The sequence below is a fragment of the Agelaius phoeniceus genome, chromosome 3, assembly GCF_051311805.1.
Source record: "Agelaius phoeniceus isolate bAgePho1 chromosome 3, bAgePho1.hap1, whole genome shotgun sequence".
NCBI lineage: Eukaryota > Metazoa > Chordata > Aves > Passeriformes > Icteridae > Agelaius > Agelaius phoeniceus.
Genome location: NC_135267.1, coordinates 52,634,546 through 52,660,200, shown reverse-complemented (window position 1 = coordinate 52,660,200; position 25,655 = coordinate 52,634,546). Strand labels below are relative to the sequence as shown.

The following is a 25,655-nucleotide window of genomic DNA, read 5'->3' as shown; positions in this document are numbered from 1 at the left end:
ACTCTGATATTGGATCATGTGGTCAATTTGCATGAAATAAATGATTTGCTTAAAACTTGTAAAGCTATAAAATAGAACTTGACAAGTCATTAGCAATAAGTGGTATCATACTGGCATAATGCGCACACTGGTGCTATCATTAGAAAACTGCTGCCACAGCAAAGCACAGGGAGATAATGGGGCCAGCCTACAATTTGACCTAGAGGAGTTAGATCATTGCCCCACACTGTAGATACCACTCTGCAGTCCAAATTATCGACTATCCTTCATCATTACTCATCTACTCAACATTCTGAGCCACTGCCCTTTATCCTTTTTCACACAAAATATTCACCCAAGTTATAAAAATTATCACTTTCTCTAATTGGGGAATAGGTGGTCTAGTTCTGGAAAGGGAAAAAAAAGGAAAAAAAATGGGTAAAAAAATCCTAATGTTTATTCTAGGACTTTGAAGAAATATAGAAGGAAAAATAAGATTACCCATTCTTCATTAATTGCTATGTTGCTTTTTGTTTTCATTCTGAACTGGAAATTCAATTGCTTCAGATTCTGTGTGTTGACATGGTTATGAATGTAACTTTTCTATTCTGGTTGGCAACAAAGGTAATCAGCAGCTCCTTAGTTCAGTTTGCAACTTCAAGATTTTTTTTTTTTAGACATAAAGCATTTGGAAAACCATGGCTAAATATCTGTATTCCTGAAGTTTGTCTAACAATCATTTTAAGGCTATAATTATTCTGTGATATTATCAGTAAATATGCACTTGGGTTTATTGCCAAGACAGGAAATACATGGAAAATGTAGGATTATTACCATGTGTTGCAAAACACCTTCAATACATTGGTTTTATCAATGTGTTAATATTTTGTCAGTGGCTCAGGGACATGTCAAGTTTGAGCAGCTCTATGTTTGATATTTTATACAAATTACTGGATGAACTGAATCACATGCTCGCAAATTATGCTCGCAAATTATGTGCCTGCAATTGTACATGTGTTGATGAGATGCATCATCATGGACTTAATAACATTAAGTCCATGATGCTCAAATCCCACTGCTGTCTTCAAGATGATATTTTTCTCATGCATTCCCCATGAGTATACACACCTTTGCAAAGTGAGAGGGGTAAGTAAGATGCTGCTGTTTCCAAGGCCTATTGAAGCCTTAATTCCTTTTCTGAATCTATCATCAAGCATGAGGCATGGCTTTGAGTTTCTGGCGTGAAGCTGGAGCTGAGTTTTAACAGTCTGTTTGCATGTGGACTCTGGTGCAGTGAATGTATGCTGGTGCATATGGCTGAATCAATATAATATTTAACTATTTAATTTTATTTCTCAGGTCACAAAAAATGCACTTTCCAAACAACAGTGACAGGATAGCTACTGAGGCTAAATGCCAGTGAAATAAAAGGAAATAAGGAGACTTCAAATATGTCATAAACTAGAAAATAAGCATAAGTAATATAAGGGTACACTAAATATGTTTGTGAATCTGTGGAGAAGTGAAGTGAGAAGTGTTTTGTACAAAACATGGTACCTGCACAGAGGCTAAGACAGTACAGAAAGTCCCAGCTGAACACTCTGAGAGAGTAGAGGTGTTTCAGTCAGCAGCTGGAATCACAACCTCATCAGTGTTTACAATGCATGACCTGGTTGGTATTGGCTAATTAAGAATGAGCCTTAAGGATGAGAAACATCATAATTTTAACTATTGTTTCCAGGAGCTCATTAAGTGGACTTTAGGGAGCAGCTGAAGATCATTTGTTTGACAGAAGAAAATAAGGCTTTGTTGTAGAACAGGCATCATGAGTATGCAACCTTATTATTATAGTATTATTCTTATCTTTTGAGTCTAAGGAAGAAAATCAGAACTGTATCATTTCAGCATATGTTTGAGTCACGTGGACTTCATTGGTTTCAAATGTGACCCTTAAAAATAAATTGGTCTATTTGTTAAGAAATACATTTCCTTCTTATAGTGTCTGAAAAATACTAGCTTTTATGCACAATGTAATATTTTTAACATGAACCATTTTGAAGGGAGCTCATCCTACCAGTGAAACTGCTCAGCCTGTTGGTGAATACATCTTCTATACTTCATAACCTCTCTTAGGTGCAGGACATAAGGAATTTGCACCACCTCGTCTTCTTCTAGAACACAGTCCAAGAAAGAAACCAGCAGCTATTGAAGGCAAGTTCAAGTTTTCCCACCTTTATTGGCTTCTACTTATTAACTTGACTGTTCTAATGAGCTTTTTTTTTAGCCTATATTCCAAAAGCGATCACCTTACTAGGCCTGGGAAAAGAATGGCACAGTGACATAGGCATGACAAAAGTTAAATTTTCCTTATAGTAGTCTTACAGATGGCTTGGGGGATTTCCTGAGTGAAACAGATTACGGGATTGAGGCCTAATATGTAAAATGCTTTGAATGGCATTCAGCCATAACTTCTATCTAACTATAAACATAATCAACATTATCCTCTTAATATACTTTGGATTATTCTTTCAGCTATTGTTATTCAGTAATTTTTCTGTGCCTTGTTTGTAATAATGAATGTAATATTTCTGGCTCTGCATTTATCAACCCTATTGTTAAAACCACTGAAAGAGAAATACAAAGTCAGATCTTATGTTCAGAAGATTAAAACATAATCCCTGCAATTGAATTATATTGTTTATAGTCTGATCATTACAGTAAAGTGATTGAAATACTCATTTTAATTTTAAAATGAACTATGTCTGATGACTTAGAACTACAGCTGCAATATATGTACTTGGTCTTTTCACCATACAATTTAATAGTACAAAACAGCTGAGTCTGTTAGTGTAATTATGTAGCAGTTTTCATATGATACTTGAGTCCTTCAGTCACGCCATGGCACTTACTAATTTCTCTCATAGAGGTCTTAGTTCTATGTTACCCAGAAAGCAATTGCAGTCTAAGAGAGGAACAGATGGGGTGGCAGCAGAGTAAGTAACAAGAGCTACAAGATTTCCTGCATTTGAAAACAGAAAATGAGACTTAGGTTTTGCCAGGACCCGTGACTGAAACAAAGTGTTACATTTATTAGATATTTCTGTAATGTGATTATTGTGAATCAGAACATTTGGATAAAAATAGTTATGCGACTTATTATGTCTTTCCCCAAAAATATCATTATCTCAAATGATTATTTCTTTTTAAACATGCTGTTTAAAGGAGTATAAAACTGTGGTTATTTTGAGACAGTGTAGAAATAGATTTGCACTCTTGCTTACTTTAGGAAAATGTCTGAACCCTGCTTATCAGCAGAAAGAAGTCCCTGCAATGTTAAACTCTGTTATCCGTCAATTAACCATAATGGAAAAAAGACATAATTGAACAAGGCTGACACATTTGCTGAATGATAAACCTAATCTTTAAATATAACTGTTACACAAGATGAACTAGCATCAAATTAACATTAGATTCTTGATTTTCAAAATCATGAGGAGAATGCAATTACTGCAATTGCACATAGAAATGACTATTTATGACCAGTTACACATTTGTGTTTTTCATTAGCTCATTTATGCATGCAATTCAGGTAATTGGCACTGTAAATTAGACACCCATTTGGCAAACAAATTTGGGGGAGATTATCTGCTCAGAACCATAAAACTAAATTCCCTTTAAGGCTCAAGGCCAGTCACTAGGATACATGCTTTTCATGCAAGAGATTTGGAAGACATGAAGAAGGCAAAATTACTTGTAAAATGTTATCATGAAAAGCTGTTATGCTGTTTTCCATATATGAGAAAATATGCCACAGTGCCTTGAGGAACCCTAAACCCTGAAGCTTTATTTCAGCCCTAGAGGAAAAAAAAAATTTATGAGAATATTTGGCAAAATGTCAGAAGGGAAAAAAGAGGAGTAGGCAGGGAAATTTAAATCTTTAAAATAGCTGAAGAGACATCTGCATGTGACTTCTTAGTGCTTAGATACTTTTATGACTGGTACATCACTAAATATCATTGATCAGGAGAAGGGACAGATTGAAACAAAAGAGTCTTCTTATAAATATAGTTGAAAGTAGTATCATAAATTGTTAGAATAGAGAACAGACAGAAGTGTTTTTTAATTGAAAAATATACTTTATATAACATCAAAGCCTTGCTTAGCCTTTGACAGAAGAAACCAGCTCTGAAAAAAGGTAAAACTGTAGGAAGTAACAGAATGTTTATCACACAAAAAAATTTATGAAACCAATGAACTTACACCCTAGGCTTTCCAACTCAGGGATATTCAGACATTATATATGTAATTATGGAGCTGGTGAAGGCTGAAAGGATCTTACTCTTTTTCTAGATTGACATGTGTTTAGTATTGTTCCATTTTGCCACTGCTGCCTTAGGTAATCTTGGACCATTCTTGTTTTCTGATAAGGTAGAAATAGTGATGTGTATGTGCCACATATGTCTAAAATTTTTAGATTATTTGATACCTTCAAATGGAATTCTTTTCCTGGATAGTATCCAATGTCCTGTAGAAACTATGCTCTGCTGAGTTCTTGAGGCCTTAGAAAAAGAGCATATCGTTATTACATATTAAATCTCACATTTCCTCCCATTGTCATTGCCTTTTTCTCTTCCTTCAGCTCCACAGAAAATCTTTTGGAAAGGGGGTAATTATTTAAGACTATCTCAATTTGTACGCTAGATTCTAGTACAAAGCAATAAATGGCATTGAAGTGTGTGAGTTGAAATTTTCAGAGAACTCCTGGTCAAAAAGCAAAATGCTTTGTACTAATCTGGTCAGAAAGAAAAAAATAATTTCTTTTTTATTTCATGGTTGATTGGCTTTTTCAAAGATCTTACCATAAAACTTCAATGAAGAGTTTGAATTTTCAGATCACGAGCAGCAGAGAATAATAAAACAAACGATAGGATCCTGTAACAGTGAACAAGAGAAAGAAGATAAAAGAATTTGTGAAGATAAAGGCATTGATATAAAACATCTACTTGTATTTCAAGCTTGGAAACCTTGTTTGGTAAACTAGGAACTAAAGAACTAATTTTAAATTCTTTATCTTATCTTTTTATGGAGCTTTCACAAATACTTGGAAGCAGTGTTCTCAGCTTGGCTGACACTGATGCTGCCATGTCAGGACACTGGTGTCACCAGGAATTTGAACAGATCAGTTGTCCATGACTATCTGAATTTTGACTTTAATATCCTCCTTCTTCCTTGGTGGTAGTCTTCCACACCACTTTTAACTCTAGATTTTTTTTATTTTGTTATTCACTGACAACCTAAAACTTCTCTGCAGCGTATACTGCTTCTCTGAGATTCTCTCTCTTAGATCTTGAATTTTTGCTCAGTTCACACAGCTTTTTCCTTCCTCCATTTCCACATTCACATGAAAAGGACCTTCCTTTCTGATAGTCCTCCCATGTTTCCCTCTCTGGCATGGCAGGGTAATCGCTCAGGAAGACTCAGTTAAACAAGCGTAAAAAACTAAGATCAGAGTCTTAGCTAGTTACTGGTGAATCTTCATGTTAATTGTTCCATGTCTTTGCCCTCTCACAAGATCACAGCAGCTTTGTGAGAAGCCTGTATCAAAATCCTTCTCCTGGTGGAAAGAATCTTAATGCATGTGGTATATGATCTCAAGCAGACCTGTGCTTTCTACCGCTTTGAAGAGTACTGGATGACAAAAAAATTTTGAACAGGATTGTATCTGAGTATGATTTTCCAAGTTATATTGTCCTAAAAGTCTGTTCCTGTATCTTTGAGTGGGAGAGCATTGATCATGGAAGAGTCATCAACATAACCATTCTGATCTGTTAATGAATGATGACAAGTTCTGAAATATCCCCCTTCCTTGACGGAAGTATACTGGCCATTCCTTGTCATCTTGATGGTATCTGTGATATTAAGTGAGGAGGGAAAAAAAATCTATAACATCTTCAGAGGATCTATGAGGAAAAAGAGTATTTTCTCTAGGTCATTGAATCCTCTAATTACAAATTTAGCAGAATGCAGTAAAGCAAGTTGCTGTGAAATGTGTTTAACTTCCCCCAAAACCCCTGTGGAGGCTAAATTGGCAACTGCATCTGTGTTGCTATATAGAATGTACACTATCTGACTGTCTTAAGAAGAATTTCTGGTCTATATCTCTGTTCATGAATATAATAACCAAGAATATCTAAATTACTGAAGTCAATACAAGTTTTGACAAAGCTCCCTTGATGTACAGGAGTGCATAAATCTTGTACAAATCAATCTGCTTCTGTACACTCTGTCAATGTCTGCCTTCTCTTCTGTGCATGGATTGTTCTATAAAAAAGGTCTGTTTTCCTTTTATACTATAGAATCAATTACCTTAAAAAAATCCTATCAGTGAGACATCATGATTCAAGACACAACAGAACCCTTTTGAAAATTTTCTCCCCATTTAGAATATTCTTAATAGTACTGACATGAGTTGTGGATGAAAACCCATTTTTCTGATAAATTTTAATCCAAGGGAGAATATAAACAGGAAAAAAGAAAAATATTTATATTAGAAATGCTGTAATACAATGGGTTAGGTTTAATCTAGGTTAATAGATGAACAGTTTAGTTAGCTTTAATGCATTGCTGTATTTACAGCATAAAAAGGTTTTTTTGAGAAATATGAGCCTTATATCTCCATGAGTCTCTACTGAAGACAATAAAACTTTTGAAATAATATGAACAGGGTTGCAAAGTGAACTATTTAATGATTTAAATTAGACATTTAAGCAGTAAATTCTAATGATTTAGCAATGATGGAAAAACCCTTAAATCTCCTAAATCTTCACTGTTCCAGAAAGTCCTTGACTTTTTTCCTTAATGACATGAGGCTGTTCTGTACTTCTTATATTCTATCATAAAATGCAAAAAGTTAAACAGACATGAGAAAAAAGCATACTAGTGTAAGAAAAAATATGCATAAAGATATGTATATTTTGATTAGACATATTATTCATTTTCTCAGCCTTTATAATAATACAATTTAAAATGTTAGAGTATGCATTTGAAAATAAATATTCCCCAAAGTTTACCCAATAAAACACAAACAAATACCTTGGGAGATTATTTTAACTTTCCATAGTGCTTTTTAAATGTAGTAGAAAAACCATAGTCTTTTGCATATGTTGCACCTGCAAAAGGAAAACACTTACTGGAATTAAGTTAATCTGGGCTTTCAAAGGAAGAACTCTGATGTTTCTTTGGAAAGAAAAATGAAACTCTTACAAAAGTCCTGCATAACCTCATCATCCCATTATTAAGGCTCAGACATGCTTGCCCAAAAGCACACTGCATAAAGAGCATCAGCAAAACTCTTCCCAGCTCTGGTAACAGAATTGAGCCTGACATTGATTCCCATTGTCCAGTAGGAATTTCAGTCACAAGAAGGGAGAAGGGTAGCCAAACTACCTTAGCTGTGTTGGTTTGGCTCTCACTAGTAATGGTTGTACCATAAAACATCAGTGCTCCCCTGGGAATTTAAGTAATTATCCTAATCATATTTACCATTGACCATTGTCCAGTAGAGTTTCTTTTGCTGGTCTTGTTATGGAAGTTGTTCTGTCATCTTTTTTGACTTGCCATGCCTACTCTGGCTTCATCTCTCTTGTGGTTTTATTCCTTTGCTCCACACTGTGCTGTTTAGTGTGGGCAACATATGGGCCATGCTATTAACAAAGAGTTCTGGTGCTTAATGCAACAGAGCCATGAAAAAGAAGTCTATAATCACTACATGAAGAAATAAGAAACATTTATGTAGGTCACATGAAAGCATTAGGAATTTCAAGCATGGTATTTCTATTGCATAGATTCTGCAGACCTCAAAATTATCTCCACAAGCAATCTTCACAGCTGCCAAACAGTGTTTCAGACTGGGATTTGAAAACAGTGAAGCAGTTTCAAAAAAAGCAGAATCGAGCTGGAGAGATTGCCTAGGCCTTCAGGGTGTGCTATATCTCCAGTGATCTGAATGCCCCAAGAGAGTTTCACTTGCCCAATATGAAAAGAAATTCTATTTCCTTACTCTGCAGAAAAAAAAAAAAAGGAAAAAAAAAAGTAGTGTCATTTAAACAGAGCTTTGCAAATAAATGCACTTCATTTTGGCCTAAACACTCACCTGTAAATTAGAGAGAGCACATTTGTGCATGTGTGCATACACTTCTTTGTTTTCGCGTGTGAACAGAAGCAATTGTAGGAACTTTATGAACTTTGGATTAATACTATTTAGGTTTCTTTGATCTTTCTTGGCCTTTCAGCAGTTTGGCTGAATCAAGACAGAATTATTTCTCACAGAGAAAGTAACCAGACCAACAAGGACTCTCTTACCCCAGAAAGAGATTTTTTTATTCAAAGAGAGAGCTAAGGTCAATTTTTACTTGAAATTTAGATTTAATCTTAAAGGTATGAGTTTCCATGACATCCTAAACTAAGCAGAAATACCTCCTTTCATTTTTTATTCATTTCTCCAAAAGCTTTGTAACTCTTAGGGGATCCTATTTTGTGAATGGGTGTTAAATTGTTTAGAACCAAAAGTGCAACTGACCAGTCATTTTCAGTCTCTACCCTAAGCAACAGACCAAAGGGAAAGAAAAGAAATATCATCAAAAACTGAAATGTAATGAGTTATGCTAATATTTAAAAGGATATCCAACTCACACTGAAATCAACAACAAAACTTTTTTTGAGTCCAGCAGAGAAAGGATTTCAGTCACCAAGTAAAACAAAGAGGAACTGTAATCCCTTCAAAATTAATAAGGAAAAAAATTTTAAAAGGCAGCTTGTGTTTTGCTTGAATGGTCCTTTAAAATTATGCCAATGACAGCTTAAGGTGTACAGAGCTGCTTGGACAAAAATGAAATGAATTCTTATCCTGAATGAAGTCACCGTGTTCAGTCTGAATTACGGTTTCTCAGGAAAAGATGAATTAATGTTTGTTTTGTTCTGTTTTGTATGTCAGTGAGTATACATGTGTCTCTGCTGATCCTGAGCTCTGCCAGGACTGGAATCTGTAGGCAAGAAAAGCTGTTGTAGCATTTCACAGTCAGGCAATAAATATCCCAAGTCTCTCACAGGAACTTTCCTCCTGAGGTTTCCTCACAAGAGGGTTTTCAATAAATGCAAATAAGCCTCATATAAGGATCTGAACTTTAGAAAGCTAATGTGGACCCAAACATCTCCAAACTTCTGGCATTCAGTTCCACTAGTTAGTGTTTGCTATATGCATGCCTCTCCAGCAGAAGGAATCTGTGGCTATATTTTGCTTCCCTGCTTACCTCAGTTTCTCTGACACGTTGGGATGAGCTGAGAGTTCCTTCCAGAATCAGACTTTCCATAAGAACATGGACCGTCTGGAGAAGTATAGTAAAGAAGCTCTAAGATCACCTTCTTCTTCCTTCTTCCAGTGCAGCATTTCTGTGTCACCATGCCCCGTAACTCATGTGCATCTCTAAATTTAGATTCCACTCAGCACTGGCAGAGTAGCGCACTGGTCTTACCAGGCCTGATTTCAAGTGCCACGTTCTTAGCATGCTTCTGTTATCTCCCCTCCCACCATTGTCCAAGAATTAGCTGCTCTCCTATGAGAATAACACAAAGACAAGGTGCTGTCAAGATGGGTGGAGAAAATTCAGATTGAAACACCCCTTTCTTGGTCTTTGTTGAATCTTACTTGGATTTCTACTGGCCTTGGTCCTTCATCCCTTATTAAAAAAAATAATTCCATCTCAGAGGTTACTTTGCTGCAAGGTCTGTTCTGTTCAACCCATTCACTTTGCAAGAAAATTATTCTATGCTACTTCTTTTTATTTTTCACCCAGGAATAAGTTTTTTACCTGAATGTCTCATTCAGTAGTACATCACTGCTTTAATTCACAATACTCATGTTCACTGGACTCCTTCTTATGCTACATAAAGCTCAGCTTCTGCATAGAGTCTACAGAAAAAAAACTTTACTAAATGAAAAGTCCATTGCTGGCCTTGCTGGCTGATTCTGTCATGTACTCTTCCAGCTGCATAGGTCCTTATTTCATACTTGTAAATGCATTGCAGGGTTTGGAGAGTGAGGTCTTTTTGTACTCGTATGTTTTACACGGTCCATGAAGTATGGCTCAGGACTAATGCTACTGGTGAAAAAATCCTGTTAATTAAGAAACAGTAGCAATAATAATAGATTTTTCAATTGTTAATTGCACTTGAATTTCATATTGTGGTCAATGCCAAATCCTCCAAAGCACATTGTGTTTCCTTGTGTAACCCCTAATTTGTGCATATTAGGATCCCTCTTGTAGTTGGCCCTATGTAGTTCTGTAACTGTTCTGAGCTAAAAAAGTAAGTGCTTTCAATTAACAGATGAGGTTCATATTTTACAGAGCAAAAGACCAGCCTAAATTCCTATTTAATTATTTGCCCTGCCTCTTAATTTAGCTGTGTACATATCTGCATAGAGCCCACTACATTAACTGCTTTAGAAATTACAAGCTTTGCTGGTGTTAAATATACACTTAATATACAACATTCTAAATGTGAGCTGTTCAAATTGGGAGGAAATATATTTATTCAAGAAATGGGATTACTTCCTTAAGTCAGAAATGGCTCTTTCCATAATACCCATTTACCATCACTCTTATTTACAGAAATTTCTCTCAGTAGTAGCTGTAAGGGGCACCAGTGGGACTAGATGCAGCTGAGATGTGAATGGAAGCTCAGTGACTGTTTTCCTCAGACTTGAGCAAGAGTGCTTATCTTGCATTAGGCAGCAAAATAGGGGGCCCAGTCCTTTAATACCTCCATGTAATCATCCCCCAGAGACTTCATAACAAATATAGAATCTCAAAGTTGCCTGGATGCTGAATAATACAAATTGAGAGCTTGATGGAAGAAAATTATGTCAGTGGGATTAATTGATAGAATGATTTGGCAATGAAGATTCTGCAGCCATGGATATCATCATCTTTGCTTGGGTTATTGGCAGTAGTCATTCCTGCCACTTCCTGTATATCTTCTATAAAAGGCTTCACTTCTCAAAGCTCAGCGCCTCAGCTTGTGGTTTTCAAGATGTATATGGCTCCAAACCTTGCTGTGCAAATTAAGGCAGATTTCATGTGGTTTTTACTAGACCCCAGAGGCATGCAAAATGCTACAAGTTCAAAGGCAGAAATGGTCTCAGATTAAAGAGAATCTTGTTGTAAGGACCTTGGGCTTACAAATTATTCTCATGCATCACCTAGCACCAGAAATTTAAGAAACCAAAAAAATCAATCTAACTCACCAGAACTGAGACACTCAGAAAAAAATGGACATTACAGAAGTCCGAGCACACTTCAACATCTAATTACTATTAATAAAGCCTCATGGAAGGAAAACAGAAGGAACCTCTTCTCTGTCAGTAAATGACACACACTTCGTATGTGTAACAGTTTGATTAATTCAGGCAGAGTATGCAAGTAATTAAACCACATTTTAGAAATTAGAGTAGATCCACATTACACGTGGAAATAATCCACTGAAGAGTCATAGGTGGCACAGAAGAGTGGAGCTGTGGAAGAGTTTTTGTGAAATCTGAAGGTGATTCCATTTCAACCAGAGAGGCACAATGCCTAGTACAAATCTCTGAAGTGTGTCAGGGGGAGAGAGAGATAGGCAATAACAAGAATATTATAGTATACAAGAATATGAAGTTCCAAATAAGTTAGTGTAGGATAATCACTACTTTGATGCTCTACACATACCTAAGAAACCTCACAACACAGAGGAATTTGTAGCTTGAAGTGTAGTGTAGTGCTCAGAGTTTCAGGAGGAAGAATAAAGCGCATAAAACTTAGAGAAACATTCTGTAGAATGTACATGAGAATTTTCTGAAGACAATAGCCAGAGAAAGGCATTGAACAAATCTGTTTAAAACAAGAAAGAAGTGGCAAACATCTATATCATGCTTGATGTTAAAAGTAATTGTCAGAAAATCAGCAGAAGTATCATTTGAGGAGACCCTGAATATTGATAAATACATTGCCTCCACAATAGGCAAAATAACTTTATTCATGAAATTATCATAGAAACACTGTGGAATTCAGGTACTCTATAAACAGAGCAATTTTTCAATTTTTCAAATTTCAAACAGACAGATATCTTTTAGTTTAGGTAAAATGTTCTACAATTTTTAATTTTTTCCCCTGTGTGTATATATTTTTTCCATGCAGAAGAAAAGTCTGTTGTGGTACCTAGAGAAGTGAAAAGTAAGTTGCTTTTTGTTTTGTTTTGGTTTGCTTTTTTTCCTTTTTCTTCATGTTAGTTTTGTGCAAGGGCCAGGAGTATATTTGTTTCTTGGATTTGAAAATATTCCTTAAATAGTTTCAATTAAAGTCTCTTGCTTAAAGTCTTATGGTTCTATCTTTTGTAAGATAATAAATCTTGGTTTCTTATCCACATTTGTAACAGTAAAAGATCGCAAAAAGAAAACTATAGTTTCACTAACTATGTTTGAGTATCAATACCTGAAGCATGCAGCACAAACTGAAGGTAACAAATTTGTCTTTTTATGGATGAACAATTAAAAAAGCACTTAGATTAGCTATTCTTATACTCTTGTATTCTTTCCCATCAAAAAAAGGGATTCATTTCCCAAAGGAAAAAAAAATATAATTTTCTCATATCCTTTACCAAACTCTCAACTTTATAATTCAAAACGTTCATGAAATAAGTAATTAAACTGTTTAAGCTTGTTTAAAAAAAATATTCTCCTTATTTCTATAATTGCCCTAATAACTGCCAAAATCAAGGCAGATGCTTCTGAAATAATGTCGTGTAGTTTTGTAGATGGTGCTTTAACAACAATTCTCCATGAATAAGAGAAGCCCTGTAATGACAGTTTCAAAGATTCAATTAGTAAAAGGGGTAATAAAGGTATATTGTATATGCAGGCTTTTCATGGCATTCTACACTTGTTCCCAAGTACCATGTGCAAGTTTTTGCTGTCGTTCAGTCAGGTCTTACAAAAGAAGCAGAGCGAGTGAATGGCTATTGAGTGACCACAATAAACTCTTCGTTACACCAAGTTAATGGGCATAGGTTCTTGAATTAATGTTTAAGTAATAATCTGGTGTGCATATTTGTTCCAGTTCTATCCTTAGCACCACATTCACTCTCTGGGTATTAAGCTGTACTTCTGAGCTGCTGACAATAAGTGACCAACTTGTCAAATCTTGAACATATTGCAGTTAGTGGATGCCCCATCTCAAATACATTTATACATACATGCATATATACATGGTTGTTTGTGTGTTTCTGTGTAAAAGTAGCCAGCTGAACTTCAATTTCTATTTTTAGAGAGAAAAGAGGAGAAGAAAAAGAGTGATGAAAAGAAGACTGTGACTGAAACTAAAGTGAAAGGTATGGTTTGGAAACATTTCTTACTGGCCTCATTCAGCTTTTACTCACACTTCTGGCTCATTTCCCATTGTTTTCTGTTAGTTTAATCCTATGCTACTGGCTGCATTGTACTTCTCTTGGTTACTCAGTCACTATTTGCATGTTTCCACTTCTTCTGTATCTAATGTCTTATGTGTCCAATATGTTCAGCATCCAATATTACCTAAACTCATTTTCTGACAAATGAAATGTCCTGTTTGGTGGCCATCAATGGGCTTTTTAAACAATTTAATGGAGTCCATATTTAACAGGACATAGTTATGCTGCAATACAGAAAACTCAGGGAAGATATCACTTAATTGATTGCACATCAGTTTCTGAAGGTGGTGTAGATCTGTTTGTTTTATACAATCACAATTGAGACTTACAGCGACCAAACTGCAAAGTCATGATATCCATCTAAATAATATTCCAATCATAAATTGTCAGAAAGAATCTAAAATCCACTAAGGTGTTGCTTCATGCGAAATATTTAAGTCATTCATTATTTTTTAATAATCTCATTGCTACTGGAACTTAAGCGAGAAGCTGCCACATTCATGCACTGATGATCTTTGCCTAACTTTTGATGAATTATTAAGGGTCCAAATCATCCACAGTTGATTCATACTGATTAATTTTCATTCTCAGCTGATTGCTCTGTGGCTAGTTGGGTGCGAGCGCTATAAGGGAATAGTCTGAACTCCCAAATAAGTCATATTTTTTTCAGTATGTGCCCACCAGGACTTGGTTGACTGCATATTTGAGTGTATGATTCAGAGTTCTAGCACATCAAATTACTCTCTTTAATTAAATCTTAGAAAAAACAGGAAAAAAGGAGAAAGCTCATGAGAAGACAACTGTCCCTGAAATTAAAAAAGCAGGTAAGAAATTGAACTCTGGCTTTCTCTGCAATGGTATCTGACTATTTAGTGTAATCACTTTCAAGTTTTAAGGATTTGAGATAAGGGTGTATGTAGCACATTATCATTCAAGAATCCAAATGGAGAGATAGATAGATAGATAGATAGATAGATAGATAGATAGATAGATAGATAGATAGATATCACAGTATATATATATATATATATGTTTATATTATATTATTATAGATATCTGTATATATAATACATGTAATTTCCTGTTCTATGATCTTGAGACTTTTACAAATATAATTTGTAAATATAAATACATTTACAAACCAATTACAAACACTGCTTTCACTCATACACTTAATTTATCAAGAGCATAACTAATTTCAAAAGCTACATGGCCGAGACTGAATGGAGAGTATATATTTTCCATTAATTATTTTAAAAATACAGATTTTTTTTTAAGTCATAAATGGAAATATTACCATATAAAAATAGATGGTTATTTTCTGAATTTTTACTCATGCCCAGAAAAGAATTTTTTAAAAGTTTAAATTAGTGAATATCCTAAACCTAATTGATTGTTTCATGCATAGAAATATAAATATTTGGGTCTTGTCTACACGAAAAATGCTGTATTTTTCTTCCCCATTATTTCAGTAAATCTGCAAGTATATTTAATGTGGAAATGCAAAAGTGTCTCAGTAAATGACACAGCCTGCAAAACGGTCTCATTAAAATCAAGGAGAAACAAAATGTTCAGTGGTTGGTCACCATCTGAATACCTAGAAACACAGATTCAAATTGATGCTTTATCTGTCACTTTCTATATAACATTCTACAAGCCCTCAAGTACGCAGATTAACCTTTCTGTAGATTAGTGCAATGCCTAAAGCCACGGAGAAAGGTTCAAAATAGGATGTAAATATTCAGGGCTATATTTACTATGTCCTCAAGGCAAACCTTGCATTCTGTTTTCTAGTTATTTAAATCTGTTGAATGTTGTGAAAAGTTGAAAGTATCTATATCCCATTGTTTACTAATATTGTGATTTACATATGCAAATTTCAATAAGCAACTGGTTTCTTTGCCACTGAATCATATGTGGACTGCATAAGTTTTCTTATGCAAGCGATTATGGATGGGAAGAAAAATAGTAATTTATGTTTGGGAAAACATAAAAATGCACAGATTACCTGGGACAACTATATTGGTAGCCCCATATTTAAATATGTCTTTTATAGTAGGAAGTTGTACACACTGGGGAAGGGATAGGGATGAAAGAGAATATCCTTTTACTAGTTAAGTTGCATATTTTAATGTATAAACACAGGTTTTAAAAGAACATAAGCTAACAATTCAAATATCTTTTGTAATTTTATTCTGGTCCTAAGCTTGTATTTCACTTGAGAATACAGAATCGTAAAAGATTACATTTTATAGCAGAGCTGCAGCATGAAGTTATTAATATGTTCATCTTCAAAAGCAGTTGCTAAATCCAGTGAGTCATCCTTTGTAGCCTAATGCTAGAAAGACACAAATTAGACAAACCAAGATATCTGCACATTTCTGTCCCTTTTATTAGCTCTGTAAGTTGCTGCATTTTTGGAGTTTACTAGCCTTTGTGTAAGAGGATGGTAATTCATAATGTATTCTAGCTGCACGTGTTGCTGTTATTCCTCTTTCAGCTTGTTCTTTGAATGCATATGGACTTTCTACCTTTGGCAGCACCCATTGCTATCCTTAATATGTTTTAAGCCTGAAATAATTGCCATATTTGATCAACAGAATAGTAGTGCATAGCCCAGTTTTGAAATGAGTCACCTCAATGTCTTTACATAATTTGGACACAGAAAATCAACCTCAGAACATTTGAATCAGCAGAATACATAAGCATCCAAAAGCAAATAACACCTTCCAGTTTTCTTACCTTTTCCCTTTAAAAGGCTAGGCAGAGGCTGTTGCATTGAACATGAACTCCTCACCCTAGTTTTCAAACTCTTGCATTGCCTCTGAATGTCTCTGGTTTGTGTCGCATTTTGCGTCCCCTGACCTTTGCAATCCATGAAGCTGAGGTGTTTTCAGGGCAAGCTGCCTTCTCACTGCCACCCACACTCATCCCCACACCAGTGGGCAGCTCCTTCTGCTCCAGGGTCCTCCTTGCAGCCAAGTCCCACTGCTGCTCCACACCCTTGCACAGTTTCTCCCAGAAGACTCATGCCTGGCTGGAGGCCCATTAACCAGGCATTCCCTATGGAGGAATGGTGGCATGTACAGGCTGTCAGGCTCAAGAGAGAGAGAAGAAGTGGTGCTCTGAAAGCACTAAGTGATAAAAACATCTCTAAAATAATGTTCTGAGAGAAGCACTTCTCTATATTCCTCTCCATCTCTCTTGGTCTAACAAGTAATGCTTGTAATTGCAAATACTGAATATATTTTCAGATTAATATTTTAGATTGGTCCTTTGGTCCAAGAGACAATTTTATCTCTACTGCTACCGGAATGGAGGTTTTTTTATTGCACTTCATTAACTGCATCCCTGTGATATTTTTATTTGCATGCCAGCTCACTCTTTCTCCAATTCTCTTCCCCTCTATTTTTCTCTCTCTCTCTTCCCCCCACCCTCTGCTGCTGCAGAGAATCAAGAGTCATCTAATATGAAATGTCCTCAGTCTTTAGTACAGAGCAAACTGGATGATTCTTAATTAGCTGTTAAAAATGCTTTATAGATAAAACCACATTAATCCTCTGACCTTCAGCTCATACAAAAGCATTGTGTTAATTATCCTGAGAAATAGATAATTCCATTGTTACAAATTCAGAGGTCTAACTTAAACAAACATAATCATCAGAAACAAGGGTCTGGCACAGTCAGACTCCAAAACCTTTTACAAAAATCTATCCAGTGCTACTCTGGATAGAGAAGGAGCTGCATCTCCAAATCCACTTTAAGGGGCTTGCTACACCTCAGCAGATATAAACCTTTGCCAGGCTCTCCCAAAGTTTGTTCTGGTGCTTGGGACACATCAGCCCAGGGGGCTCCAGTCTGCAATCTGACTGAGAAAAGGGACCCTCTGTGTTAAAGCTTGGTGTCCAGCCCTACATGAAAATGAATATACAGAGTCTGGTGCTTTCAGGCACTAATAGTTTACTTGCAGATTTTTTCCTGATGGTCCCTTTCCCAGAGTCTCAAGCTTCCCTTCTCCTTCTTGAATCAACTTTCCTAGAAATTATATTCACACCAGCCTTTGTCTTTGTTACAAACTCCTTTCCCACTTTATTTTGCTTCTCAAAACAAATCACATATGTAAAATGAGTTTATAAAGCAATAATGGTGGCCTGTATCATCACATCATTTCCTACCTAAAATTCTGCTTCAACTGTCATTAATGATCTTCCTGTTATTCTTGCAATTTTGATAACAAATCTTGTAACTGCTTTAGGAAGATAGTCAGTGTCATTTTCTCCACTTTCCATATGGTGAAATTCAGGTACAGAATGCAATCCAGGCCAGTTGTCCACATATTTATCTTCTGTTTATACATGTCTTCTGAAAGATAAACCAATGCTAGCTGGATTAAAGATCCAAAATTTTTGTAAACTTTCACAATTTCCCTTGTGTTAACCCAGAGACATCAGACAATGCAACTGATGTCTAGGAAGAAAATGATTTTGCTAAAATCATAAAGCCTTATCAGCAGGACTACTGTTCAAGAATCCCTTGGTTCTGACCTCAGGGACATATATTTTAAGACCACCACACTTAAATACCACCCTGAGCAGTTCTGGTGTGCAGATCTGCTTGTCCCAGATCAGGGAGCATGATCTGACTTCCATTTTGTTGTGTTGGTGTATGCATGCTCCCCACAGAGCATAGAAACCCCTACAAAGGAGCATTGGAACCATTCCATAAATAAAGGAATTAGCTTGCAGCAGTTGCACACATATTTTTTTGATGCATCTCCCACACAATCACAGAATTATTCAGGTTGGGAAAGACCTTTAAGATTATTGAGTCCGACTACTAATATAGCACTGCCAAGGCACACTAAACTGTATCCCTACACATTTGAAAATCTTTTAATTACCTTCAGAGCTGGCAACTCAACCATTTCCCTGGGCAGCGAGCTCCAGGGCTTGACCACCCTTTCGGTGAAGAAATTTTTCACAACATCCAGTTGAAGCCTCCCCTAAACAGCTTGAATCCATTCCCTCCTGTCCTATTGCTTGATAACTGGGAGAAGAGACCAACACCCACCTCACTGCAACCTTCTTTTAGGTAGTTGTAGAGAGCAATAAGGTCTTACCTTGAGCCTCCTCTTCTCCAAGTTAAACAACCCCAGCCACTCCTCATTAGGTTTGTGGTCCAGACCCTTCACCAGCTCTGTCTCCCTTCTTTGGATGCACTCCAGTACCTCAATGACTTTCTTGAAGTCAGGGGCCCAAAACTGAACAGAGGTTTCAAGGTATGGCCTCAGCAATGCTAAGAAGAGAGGGACAATCTCTCCTCTAGTCTTGCTGGCTACACTACTGCCGATGCAGGTCAGGATACCATCAGCCTTCTTGGCCAGCTGGACACGCTGCTGGCTTACTTTCAGCTGGCTGTCAACCAACATCCCCATGTACTTTAGTGCCAGTCAGTTTTCCAGCCATTCTTCCAACAGCCTGTAGGACTGCATGGGTTTGTTGTGACCCAGGTGCAGGACCTGTCACCTGGCCTCATTGAACCTCATACAATTGGCCTCAGCCCATCAATGCAGTGTGCCCAAATCCCTCTCCAGAATTTTCCTGCCCTCCAGCAGATCAGCACTCCTGCCCAACTTGGTATTGTCCAAAAGGCTGACTGAGGAGCACCTGATCCTTTCATCCAGATCACTGATAAAGATATTAATATGGTAAAGATATATCTATGAGGCATGATACTGTGTCATATGTTTCACACCAGGCTGTGTTAGCAGAGCTGGGGAGTGCTGATGTCTCTCTTTAGATAGCACAGTAAATCTTTGCCTCCTGCATAGGTAAAGTCTCTGGGGGCTTAAAATTACAGACACCGAGCTACATTTTAATTATGGCACTGTAACAACCAAGTGAAGTCTCTCTGCAGTCATGAAAGAAGCAAACTAAAAGTTTATCTTGGACATAAAAATTGAAAACAGTATCTTATGACTGCCGGAAAACTGGGATAACCAGGTTATTCTCACTACTCTGTTTCCCAGTGAGATCAAGACAGCAAGAAAATCTGTCTAAGTTTGTCTTCTTGGAAGAAGAATATTATTAGTAGAGCAGAGTGGAGGTGACCAGACAAGAAGCAAACATGACTGACCATGTACCAGCAAATTTTTGCATGGGTTGATCACAGATGCATTTTCTTTAAAGGACAGTCCTTGTAATTTGAAAACAAACCCACAATGGTTTAGTAGGACATGGAGGGCAAAGTCCATTTTATACACCAATAGTATCTTCTTCGTTATTGCCCTGTTCTGGCAGGAAGAGAAATTCCCTCAATCATTTTTAAATTCCTGGTTTGAACAGTAATTTAAAAAATGCATTTAATTTTGTGACTACCTTGTCTCAGCTTCTACCTTTTCAGTCTTGATATTAAGCCTTCCATAACAATAAAAGATCCACTACTGACACCTGGTGGCAAATTATCTTTTTATTTCAATCCATATGCCTAAGGGGTTTTTTGTTGTTTGCTTTCAAATATGGCTATTTAAAAAGAGTTTGCTGAAGTAATGATGAACTTACTACTTACCTCCCCATGCTGCTTATCCTACTGCTTTCATGGCTAGAAAAATGTTAGAATGCCATCTAAATGTAACACTGTTCTCAGAAGAATAATTTTGGAATGTAAATACTTTCAGTACAGCCAGAGAAGTAAAAATTAATTAAAATATATCATATTATATTATATACATATTATAATATAATAAAAGCTATAACTAGGGAAAAAAACATGCTTGGCTAACACACTGATCTAGAGAAGTAGATGCATACCAGACATCCTGAACAGCTTTGGACTGATCTAACTGTAATAAATTGAATGTTTCATTGGGGACACAAAAGTTGATCCTAGGTTTTTCCTGATGAGCAAGTGGGCTGTAGGAAGACATTTGTAGGAAGACATCTCTGTTGCCTCTCAAGAACAGAGTTTGAAACTCCTCACTCTACCCTGCCCACTGCCAGGAGTGTATTTCTAGCTGAGTGTCTGACAACGTTAAGCAGCCCAGCTTGGACACTGTGATGTGTCTCATGTTCCCTTGTATGAGAGATGCCACATGACAGATGCCAGCAGATGGGAGGATGATGTGTGTTTCAGAGGAGGCCACAATGTAAGGTCTGCAACAGCCAGTGAGATGTAGAGGCTGTCACAATTTAGGTTGCTTACAAGGAAAAAATGGAATTGTGAAATTAGAACAAGAGAACCTAAGGTATTTTGAAAGTGGTTGGTCACATACAGAAAATGAAATATGTTTATTCACAAATTTTCTTTCTTATTAAACAAATTCTGAGGAAAAGGTAAAAACTGAGTCACTTAGGAACTGGAGTGCACATGTAAGTGCTATTATGCATTTTGGATTGATCAAATGTGTTTTCAGAATGGCTGCTACAACAAGTAGAAGGTAGGCATTTTGAGTGGTAGAACCCTGTCTGACTTTTTTTTTACCTTTTTATTTTTAATGATGAGAAGACACTGTATTGATTTGGCCCTGGCCAGATGCTAAACACCTAAACAGCCTCTCCTTCAGTCCCCTTTTATCAACATGAAGGGGAGGAGAACAGGAAGATCAAAAATGAGAAAACTCATGGGTTGAGACAAAGATTAATAAATAAAATAAAGAGGAGAAATACAAATTCTGTAATTGCTCACCACCTTCCCAAGCAAAACAATGCCCAACCAGTTGAAGCAGAGGACACCCTTTCCCTGTTCCTCCTCTATTCTCAACTATTATTGCTGAGCATGGTATTATATGGTAGGGAGTACACCTCTGTATTTGATGTATTCCCTACCATATGTTCCCTGTAATTTGGTTAAGATGTTCCAGCTGTGTCATCTCCCAGCCTTTTCCTAGTAGTAGGCACAGACAGAGTGGGAAGAAGAAAAAGCTCAGATGCTGTTCAAGCACTGCTTGACAATAGCCAAAACTCAAGTTTGCTAACAATGTCTGAGTAAAAGATCCAAACCACAGCATCATACAGGCTGCTATGAAGGAAATTACCTTCTCCCTCCCAGGTGAACCCAGAACAGGAACCTACAGTTTGCTTTTATTTGCAGCTAAATTTAGAAAGGTTAGGAGAAGAGACAAATGTAAAAATTAGGCAACAGAAATAATAAGCAATGAGTTGTTTTGTGATTCCTCATGCAGATGAATGTATAAGAGCAATAATTAAGGAAAACAATGTGTTATGAGTTGAGAGATGTTTTAGGAACAAACCACATTAAAGCACACACACACAAATCAAAGGAGGAACTTAATGACCTTAGAACTGTGTGATCCTTCTCTAAGTTGTTTCTTACCAATATTCTTTTGACAGTTTTCTCTCCTAGACTGCTCATCCATCTATATATTTCTGCAGAGCTTTGGCTTGTTGTGGGTTCATACAACCTTTAGCAAAGCCCCTGGCTCTGATTTCATCTTAATTATGATTCCAATTGGTAATATCATTATATGAATCAATGCCCATGCACAAAAGCTTATAAAACCAACTCGTTTTCCCAGATGGATGACTGCAGCTTCAGGTTTCATCTCCTCTACTACAGGCCAATCCATTCCTGACTAATAACTTGCTCATTACCCTATTCTGCATGTCAGGCCCATTCTTATTTTTCCCTTCCTACTGCTCTTCTCTGGCATCCTATTCATAATTCACTTGCAGTTTCCTGACATTTTTTCATTAGCAGATGCTTCTGCTTTCACAAACTATGCATGCAGCCATCAGCACTGGTAGCATTTACTAACTCACAGAAATGCTGGATTAGAATTCCTGCACAGTTACCAGCAAGAGATGTGATTTATTCTTTTTTCTCTTACACAAACAGGGTTTAGGGGCATCTCTTAACTTTGATAACAATTTCCTGTTCATGGGGCTTTGTACAACAAAATCACAGAAAGAGGAGATGGAAATGACCTGCTAGGTCATCTAATCCTTCCTTCTGGCAATGCAGGATAATTCCTTACAGAATATCTTCAAGTGCTTTAACCAGTTTAGTTCTAAATGTCTGAAGTAACTAGGCCTCCATCAATTCCCACAGAAGATTATTCTACAACCTCATAGATCTCACAGTTAAGAAGTATTTCATTCCAGTCTGCCTAAATTTTCCCTTGCTTAATTTTATCCCATTACTCAGAGTTATGTTCTCTTGTGACACCCAAATATAGTCTTTCTAACCTCAGGGCCCAGTTCCCTACTGTCTCATGTTATATTGGCACTTACATTTACATCTGGAAGGTAGCTTTATAACTGACAAGGTGAATGGAAAATAGAGGTTGATACTTTTTCATACAGACATGAAATTATAAACCTTGTAACAGAGGACACTGACCATGGCCACACTTCACCTGTCTACAAAGCACTGAAAAGACTGGAAGTTGCATGTAAAATTGGAGGAAGAACAAAAAAAAAGTCGCTTGAGTTATTTACAAAGTAAGGATTTTTATTTTTTTTCACATAGAAGAATAAATTATTCAATTCATCTCTTCAGAAAGAGGTAACTTGGTTATTGTGGATACTAAGTACCTTTGCAGAAAAGAATAAACAAAAAAGAAAAAATATTCTGGCAACAACAGCTCCCTTTAACATAGTAGGGACAGTTAAACAAGAATGAATGACTGGGAGCTGAAGCTAAGTGAATCTCAACTGAAAATGAGGTACAGGTTCTTAACACTAAGAGTGATCAACTACCACAGCACAGGGTGGATATTGCTTTCCCTGGTGTCTGCAGTAGATGATTGTTTACCTAATGAAAAATACACACCAGCTGAAAATGTGCCTAGCTGAAATATAGGAGTCTCTGACAACAAAACGTCAGACTAGAGAGCCTGATGGTGTGTTCTAGCCCTGAGCATTACAGAGGTAAACCCTCAGAGATATACATAATAAGCTAAAAGAGAATGTAGTGAAGAGTCAATGCAGAAATGCAGCTGGAGACAACTGCCTTGCAGGTTCTTTGGAAAAACAGAAATTCCTTTCTGCATTACTTTTATCAGCCGAGCACATGACTAGTGGTCATGCTCTAAGTATTTAGTCTTCCATGGAAAATAGAAAAGCCTGCTTTCCTAATTGACATTTCCAGAAATCCTCAAGCCAGATATGACTATCTAGTAAAAATCAAATTGTATCTCCCCAAACAGATAAAAACATAACAATAAAAACAGGTTCACAGTGAGGGAGAAGAGAAAAAAATCTGGCAGAATAGAGATGCAAACACAGCAGAAATACAATTACCGTGGTCTTCATACAACTTGTTGTTAAGCCAAAAGGCAGCTCAAACATGTCCTTCAAAGCACTTGGTGGACTTTGAATTCTATGCTCCATCATCATCAATGATTGACAACATGATTTTAAAGCATGCCTAAAGATGCAGCATGTATATCCTGGTGGATATACAAACACGTCATGGGAGGCCAGACACATACCTCCCATTGATTTTCTGTGAGAACTGAGCTCCTAAACACCTCTTCTGCTTTTATAACAAGGACTGAGGCTGCAAAGTCACCATGGTGTTTCTTGCCCTATTAGCTATTGAAAGAGTTTTTCAAGTGGGAATGATAACATTAATCTATACCAGAACAAAACCAAACACTCGTGCCATTCCAGGACACAGTTAGCTTTCAGTGTTCAAAAGATAGAAATTAGATGAAAGAGAGAAAGAGCTAGAAAAATGTTTTTCCTACCTTCCCCTTGTTTCTCCTTCACCTCACAACAAGAACTGACTCAGTCTTAAGATTGACTCTTCATTGCAATTGATGAGGTGACTCTCAGATAGAAAACTCAACTCCAGTTTACTTTACTAGGAATCAGCTTTAGTGGAAATTGATCCTTTCTCATACTTGCCCCCTTGTCATGTGAAAAAGGAAGATTTTCTTAAACCCTTAATGTTTGATTAGTCTGTCCATGTCCCAGGAAAATTGAGACCCTTGTGCCCAACCAGCCTGTCAGTGTCTGTGGGAGGATGAATTGTAAGAGAATAGAGATAGTGCTGAAGGCAATCTTGCCCTTGAGGAGTTGCAGCTGTACTAATTACCAAAGAGTAGGAACAGCCTTGCCCTTAATAGGTCACAGCTGTGTCCACTAAGGATGAGTGTTATAAAAGAGTGGATTAGGTGTGTGAGAGGAGAGTTGGGGTTGGCTGGCTATACTGTAAGGGGCAAGAAGGAGTCAGCTGGCCATGTGGAAGAAAGAGAAAAGGAGTCAGTATTGCGAGGAGCTACCTGTAAGAACTCACAGAGAGAAGGTATGAAAGCTTTACAGTAGGATGATAAACTGATGGTGATAGTTCCTGTCAACTGGTGCCAAGCACCAATGCTGACAAGGGTCCCATTATGGGGACTGTTGACTGAGCATTTCCAGATCAGAGGGTGCTTGGACTGATTTGCTTGGGCTCACATGCCAAACAGAGAGATCCCCTCCTGGATCTCCACATCCTTACCTCTGCCAGTGACTGCTTGCACATATTAAGGACTCTCATTCATTAACAGTTCACAGAATAGCACTCCATTAATAAAATTGTGACAGTTTTAGGTTGAAGGATTGCCAGTGATAGTGTCTGAATGCAAAAATGTATTCAGAGCAATGTATGAAGGAGATGATCATCAGCATGCATTGAATACAGCTCCTACCCAATATGTGTCCCTGTGGGGGAGAAGAAAGGTTCAGGCCATTGACTGAGCTCAGAAGTTATGATGGAGTCTTCCCTAATTTCTGGTGATTCTTAATTTACTTTTGTGTTATTTATGTACATTCAGGCAGAGCTTGAGTGAGTTTAGTCATGCATCTATGCCTTTACTCAGTGAGGGGTGGTGGGTATCTCTGTATAATATCTGAGGTTATCTTGGGACTGGGACATGCATCAGTCCAAGGAAAGTGATTTTACCAGAGTTTGACTTCACAGCAGGTCTTCTTCCTTAATCTCTCTTGGTTTTCAGCTCTTATGTGGCTTATCCACTAAAAAATACCACTGAGTTCCCTCCTGTGCAAGGGTTTTGACAGAATCTGTCTGCAGTCTGCACTCCACCCTCTGTTTAGTCCACCTCAGATTATATTGTGTGAGACAGGTTGGGTATGTTGACCACATTCCACCCAGGCAGTAGCAACAGTATTTTCCCCTGTAATTTCCAGATTGGAAATATTTTTATTTACTTCCCA

General features: G+C 37.0%; 1 protein-coding gene across 1 annotated transcript in view; it reads left to right on the top strand.

The window, feature by feature from the left end:
• The first annotated feature begins 13,352 nt into the window (after positions 1-13,352).
• The window catches only part of LOC143693555 (uncharacterized), a 114,299-nt gene continuing 101,996 nt past the window's right edge, over positions 13,353-25,655 (top strand). The window contains exons 1-2 of the mRNA XM_077175248.1: positions 13,353-13,398; positions 14,238-14,300. The gene's annotated coding sequence lies outside the window, so the exon portion shown is untranslated. The remainder of the gene's footprint in view (positions 13,399-14,237; positions 14,301-25,655) is intronic.